Here is a 7500-nt window from a genome sequence, read left to right as displayed (position 1 = left end):
TGTGTACACAGTGTGTTATAGATGCATTATAGATGCATTATAGATGTATTATAGATGTTTTATAGATGCATTATAGATGTTTATAGATGCATTATAGATGCATTATAGATGTTTTATAGATGCATTATAGATGCATTATAGATGTTTATAGATGTTTATAGATGTATTATAGATGTTTTATAGATGCATTATAGATGTGTTATAGATGTTTATAGATGTTTATAGATGTTTTATAGATGTTTTATAGATGCATTATAGATGCATTATAGATGCTTTATAGATGTATTATAGATGCATTATAGATGCATTATAGATGTATTATAGGAACTGAGGTTGAAATATAAACATTCCCCCCAAAATGACCGAAAAAACTAAAATGAAACAGACAAAAATGTGCAACAAGGGTTAAATACCTTAATATTGATTACTGTTTAGGTTCATACAGTTAAAAACTGCTGTGGCAGCTTAGGGTTCACATTCCTAGCCATTTTTGTTAAACAAAAATGAATTGTGAATGCACAGACGACATCTGGGCACTTAAAGATGCTCTAATTTTACCCTTGCATAGCATTTAGGACAGATATGTGATGTGTTTGTGTGTGATATCAGATGGTGGGGTAGAGTATGGAATGTTAAAACTGCGAGCGGGAAGAGAATCTCAACGGCGATCGTGATTGGCTGAGATTGCAGAGGGTGGAGAACTGAATGACTCTCTCTCTGAATGAGTTCAGTGTTGACTGACAAACACAGCATGTGTTAGAGTACACATTTACCTGTGTTTATGTGTGTGTGTAATGAGGGAATACACACACGCATCTGGAGACATACAGAAAGGAGTGCCGTCTTGGAGATTGCAGGAGATATTCTGAGATTACTGCTCAGACTGGTTAAACAGGTGGACTTTTACCCCAGATTAGGCTAATCTTTCTGCCGCTCCAGGAATGCTGCCATGATTGGCCCAATAGGACGGATTAAAGCACAGCAGGGTGTTCTGAGGGGACGGAGGTCTTGTGATGGACATTATGGAACGTTTCCTGCAAACTCGCCAAGATTAAACACTCCGGATCAGTGTTGGGGATGAAAAGCAGCACTGCCGCTAATTTAACTGTTTCAGTAGCATGACCGTGACCTGCTTTCAAAACACTGCACTTCTTCAACAAGTAGCTACATTGAGCAAGGTTATATGAACAATTTGACACACATTATGCTTAAGCCGACAACGTCTTCGGTCATGAAAATGCCTTTAATGGTGTTTCTTTAACTTGGTGACGTTTTAACAATAAACAATTGGCACATGTTGAATGTTAACACCTTTACTGGCTTATCCAGTGTGCACATGCCTGTTTACATGCGTATCTCAGCGAGTATTGACGCTGACCATCTCATCTGGAGTCGTTAGTTTGAATCCAGGGCGTGCTGAGTGACTCCAGTCAGGTCTCCTTAGCAACCAAATTGGCCCAGTTGCTAGGGAGGGTAGAGTCACATGGGGTAACCTCCTCGTGGTCACTATAATGTGGTTCTCGCTCTCGGTGGGGCGTGTGATGAGTTGTGCTTGGATGCCGCGGAGAATAGCGTGAAGCCTCCACACGCGCTACGTCTCCACGGTAACGCACTCAACAAGTCACGTTCGCGCCAAAAAAGTCAAAAGATGAAATGTTGCAATACGTTATATTTTCGACCCATTTATACAAATGTGTCATTGCTAGATAAACACTGCTCTAATTTTTAAGATGCATTTAATAATCTTATAGTTGTCGATTTAAAATGATGTGTAATTTTTGCAGTGTTAAAAATGTTCCCATATCTCATCTTAATATGTAAAGACAACTATAAGTAAACCATGAGTAAGTTGATTTCCCCTGTTCTGTTCGGCACTTGCCAAAATCATCCAGCTAGATAAGATAACATCAGCTCAAACAGTGCTGTGACCATCTGTTTAAGCGACCATTGGCAAACTTAATATATAGTTTAATAACTATAAAGAATCAAACTACTGTTAACGAGGAACTTGACTGTATATTTGGTACAAGTACGTGGTATTATTCTGCTGATATGTGACTGTGATTGTCTAGCACTGTTACTGTTTAAAGTCACTGAATGAGTCAGATCCTGCCTTGACTCTTGAGCCCCCGGACGTGTCAGAATGAGGTTACAGGAAACAATTACATGATTGCACTTCCTGGTGGTGCATGAAGACAACACTCACGTGTTTGTGGCCATTTGTGCTTCCTTTTGATGTGCGTGTACTTGACTTGGGGAATCCTCAACATGTTTGTCAGTGTAAGGAAGATGGTGTCCATTTTTGAGAGTAAAAAAAACAGACTCCATCTGTGTCCCTAGCTGTCTCTCGTGCACCCATTCCTGATGAAACCCAAAGAGAGAATCAGAACTCCAAAGTCCAAAGTCAGCCTCTCCAAACTTCACGTGCAAACAACCCGCTTTCATGTGCCTCTAACCCACACCCACCTCATTATGCAAGCCCCACCCCAGAATACCAGGTCCAGACATGCCCCTTCTCAGCCCAGCACTTGGCCACACCTCCACCCCAGAGAGGAACAAGTGCAAGCGTTAGACATGAAGAGAAAATGGCAGGGTTCGTAGAATTGCGCATGCAAGTGTTTGCGATTCTTGGCCAACAGGAAAACTTGAGTACTACCGAAGGTCCTTGCACTTGGCTATGTCCATGGAAACCGATAAGCCATTAAGGTGCAAGAACATGCCCCAAACATGTTCCAGAAACAAACCCAGCGGTACCACAACTGGGTGCACTACGGGCTTTCGAAGTTCCTCTACTCCGAGACATGACCGATTGTCCTCAACCAAACCAGGATCTGAGGCCACTCTCTGCACAAAGACAATCGTCTCCACCTCAGAAACGTCTACCGCCTCCAAAACAATGCACACCTATAGTTGCCCCTCAAAAACCACGCCTCGTCCCGCCTCCACAGACCTTCAGAGGGTCTTCCAGAAGTGCATCCAGTGGGACTTGCCTCACTGTAGGGGTCAACAATGGCTCCACTGCTACTTTAGCATTACACTGCAAAAAATGATTTTCTTGACAAGTATTTTTGTCTTGTATTCCTGTCAAATTATCTAAACTTTCTTAAAACACGATTTATTTACTTGTCAAGCAAAATGGGATAAGATATTAAGTCTTGTTTTAAGATAAATCTGACTAAATTTAGTGAACTTTAGACTCAAAACAAGAAAAAAAATCTGCCAATGTGGTAAGCAAAATAAACTTAATTTAAAAGGAAAACAAGTTTATTTTGCTTATCCCATTGGCAGATTTTTTTCTTGTTTTGAGTCTAAAGTTCACTAAATTTAGTTAGATTTATCTTAAAACAAGACTTAATATCTTATCCCATTTTGCTTGACAAGTAAATAATTCGTGTTTTAAGAAAGTTTAGATAATTTGACAGGAATACAAGACAAAAATACTTGTCTAGAAAATCATTTTTTGCAGTGTAGGGATCACCACGCAGCTAAAATCGAATAATGTTTCCGCTAGCGCTGCAAACTTAGCCCTGTCTGTTGCAGATACAGCGCCTCGTGCTGGCTGCACTCACACACAACACATTTACATTTATGCATTTGGCAGATGCTTTTATCCAAAGTGACTTACAAAGCACTTATTACAGGGACAATCCCCCCGGAGCAACCTGGAGTTAAGTGTCTTACTCAAGGACACAATGGTGGTGACTGCGGGGATCGAACCAGCAACCTTCTGATTACCAATGTATTATACAGAGCACTTATTACAGGGACAATCCCCCCGGAGCAACCTGGAGTTAAGTGTCTTACTCAAGGACACAATGGTGGTGACTGTGGGGATCCAACCAGCGTCCTTCTGATTACCAGATTACCAGTTATGTGCTTTAGCCCACTACACCACCACCACAAGACTCAGGAGAACATCCCAGAACAGGCCAAGTTGCTTCTTCGTCCAGTTCTGGCCCATTCTGTGTTACTGATCAAGATAACTGGGCTCAATTACTGACCCAATGACTTCTGGAATTACATGCACGAGAGCCGAGAAGGGGCGGGGCTGTTCCTCACAAACAAAGACTCCACCCTTTTGACTCCGCCCTCCTTTCAATTCTGCTATTATTCCACGGGTAACTTTGGCGATACAGTCTGGAAGCTTGATTAGTCAGTGTCATAGTGCAGAATGAGTGAGTTTCAGTTAGTATTCACTTTAAAAGGTTTCAGTAGCCGCTGTGACATCGATTAGTAGGAGGACCCAGATCTCCCTTGGATATTTTTATTCAGTTGAGGATACTTTGACGTTTTGTTCTACAACATGAATGGCCATGAGGCGTCCTTTATGTATTTGTGGGCAGTTCTGCTCTTGAGTGTGTGCTGGGATGTTTCCATCATCATTGCCGTTATGGGAACCATGTGCTACCCCATTCAGAACAATACCATCTGTGTTACACACACAGAGCCGTTCACAGCGAGTCTCATGCACAAGCCCTTTCAGTCAGGATTATTTGTGTTTTAAAAAGGTACTTCTGAGTATTGCATTTCTGTCTTTGAATCCGTAAATTTAAGGTTTGTGCTCTTTTACCACTATAACCGGGGAGGGTGTCTCCTAAACGTTCATGACCTCTAATCACTTTTTGGGATGTTAGATTTAGAGTTTAAGAGTTTTATTTTCCTTGTGCTAAGACAGATTGTAGCCAGCCATGTAAAACTTTGACTATAAGATCAAACCCAACCAAAGGGGAAATCCTTTTATGGGTCAATGACGTATAAGGCCTTGAGAGGCCCATTTTTAAAATACTTGAAATAATAATATATTTGGCTATTTTCTAAACATTTGGAGTGTAGTCTACACATGCATGTGTGTGAAAACTTCAAACAAAGATATTTTAGTGCTTTTAAACTCAAATGAATAGGGCAACGACCTTAAAAAAGTCATTTGGGGCGACCGTAATTTATCTTAAAATTAATAGATTTCCTTTACATAAGTTATATTTTAAGAAGTATCAGTAATTAATTGAACTGTTTAAGAAAGATATACTCATGTGTCCTTTCATTTATTGCAAATGATGTTAAATACATTTTTATCTATAATGGCAGTGTCACCCTCATAAAGCAATTACATATTTTTTTACTCATATAATCCATAAAACTGATTTAAAATGTGTAGATATAGTATCCACTTATTGATGTTATACCAATGAATTATATTTCAACCAAAATGGACAGACATTATTTTTTGAATTTACTACAGAATTGAATATGGTTGGTTACCCCACATGACAAGTGGTCGCCCCACATGATGAAAAACAGCAGGCAATTAAGACTATTCAATGATTTTGATAGTTAAAACACATTTAATGAAATTTTATGAAGAATCAGCATATCCATTTCATTTGACACATTTCATAACATTAACAGTTTCCTCACTATTTCATTTGACACATAACCATCATATTAATATTTTCAATACTAATGCATTAAACGCTTGGACATGACATTGAACAGCATTTTCCTTTTTCATTTTCATTTCATTAATCACATTTTTCTTACGATTTCATTTAACGCTTGGACATAACAGCATTCTGCACATTGTAGGCATTTCTTTAACCCCAGCAATTTCTGAATGCTACCCAGTCTTGGCAGGTCAACTTTGAGAAGCGTGAAGTTGCTGGCTCGGGTTCTGAAATGACAGCATGAACATCTTTCCTAAAGTAGAAAGTAACATCTGGAGTTTTTGGCCATAAGAGCAAGTTCTTGTCATCAGACTGTCGCATACAGCTTATCTGCAGTTCCTCTTCCACAACCTTTAGGACCTGACCTACATATGGAAGCTCGTCGTAGGTTACTATCACAAACCTTCCACATAGATCTTGGACACTTTCTTCTTGCCTAGGTGGCTCAGGTGGAGAGCTTGAGGGGTCCTCAGGTTTCTCGGTTTGCTGTATGGTGGCTTTCAGGTCTACCATTTTTGGCTGGTAACAAGGGCATGGACTCATCTCTAAGCGCTTGCAGAAGCAAGATACTTCCCTGTGTGGTATCTTTGCAGGCTGTGATGACACAACTTGGTGTATCTTCATGGTGCCTTTTACAGCCTCCAAATTGCCAGGAATCAACTCGTCACATTTTTCAATGCTCTCACTTGTCACCCAGTAGAGAGTGATACTTGAGCTTCTTTTTGTCAGCATCTCATAAAGAGCTTTTGGTGTCTGCAGCTCACCTCCTCTGTTAACATAAAGATCCGCTTCTCTCTTTATTGCCCCACCAATCCCATCTGGGGCCCCCTTTCCATGAGGTTTTTCAGAGTAATTCCAGGTCACATTTGTAAATCCTGAGAGGAAAGGCACAGTACTGAGCAAGTAAAAATTATTTTTATTTCGGTACTGTGTTACAGGCCCGTCACTCAGAATATGGAGGGTAGTGATTTGTGGGAAAGATTCCCGAAGCTCTTTCAAGATCGGCTCTAGATGTGCCCACACTGCCCGTTCATCATGGCGAAGGCAGTCAGACAGTGTTGCATAGGATTTGGTTCCACGGACAGTGTACAGGACTGCTGTGTGAATCGTGGCCTGTTGTCTACTGCCGCCAAAGTGAAAGGACTGGATCTCTGTGCTTAGCTTACATGCATAGTTTTCTGAAAAGTCTATGTGCAGCACAGCTTCAGACTCTGTGATGTTTTGTTTGAGGAGGCGGAATTGATCTGCCTGGTGGAGCCAGTTGAACTGGTGGACTGCCAAGGCTTCTAGTTTTTAATGGAAAAGCTCAGTCAAGTCCTTTATGGTTTCCGGTCGAGGTCTGTTTGATCACGTTGGAAAATGTTTTTTCTCCATTAGTGGATGTCACCCTCTTCCACTGCTCCCAGGTGACTTGTGTGCTGGTCTCTGTGTCAAGGCACTTTACCTGTTCAAAACAGCACTTGGTACATGTGCGATCCATGCAGGCTTTATTTTTGGTGTCACAAACTATCATGCCCAGCAGCTCAGAGATGCTTTTTGTTTGTAGTACTCCTCTGCTGTAGAGCTTGTTGGCCAGCAGGTGCACATTTTCATGCCCCATACATGCACATGTCTCCCTATCTTGGGCCCTTGGCTCTGTTACATAGAATGGCCGTAAGATAGATGGAGACTCTTATCCATCTCACTGTTGTAAAGTGTATGCAGCTCTTTGAGTGGCTTTGTAAGCACACGTCTTTGATACTTCAGTTTGTTTTTGGTGATAGTATCTTTTTTGCCGGCTAAAAGGCGACTGTTCTCATCTCTTGTCAAAAAACTAACAACTGCTTGCGCTCTCGGTGTTGCCATTTTTTTCTTTCCTTTGGGTTTGAACTTCTCACTCAGCCGTACCCTTTCTTTAGCCCTCATCTCACTCTTTCTGGCTTTTTCCTTTTCCTTTATCATCTCTGCTAGTTTTTCTTCCAGTTTTCGATTCGGAAATGTAGAAAGTTATTTAAAACAACTAAATGCATATAATGAATGAAAACATTTGCATACAGAAACTACAAATACATGATATGTG

General features: G+C 40.8%; 1 protein-coding gene across 1 annotated transcript in view; it reads left to right on the top strand.

Moving 5' to 3' along the window:
• The window catches only part of LOC127618775 (TSC22 domain family protein 4-like), a 28535-nt gene that overhangs the window by 13415 nt on the left and 7620 nt on the right, over positions 1 to 7500 (top strand). The gene's annotated exons all lie outside the window — the stretch shown is intronic.

Source organism: Xyrauchen texanus, chromosome 25 (assembly GCF_025860055.1).
Source record: "Xyrauchen texanus isolate HMW12.3.18 chromosome 25, RBS_HiC_50CHRs, whole genome shotgun sequence".
In the NCBI taxonomy this organism is placed as follows: Eukaryota; Metazoa; Chordata; class Actinopteri; order Cypriniformes; family Catostomidae; genus Xyrauchen; species Xyrauchen texanus.
This window is presented reverse-complemented; position numbering and strand designations above follow the sequence as displayed.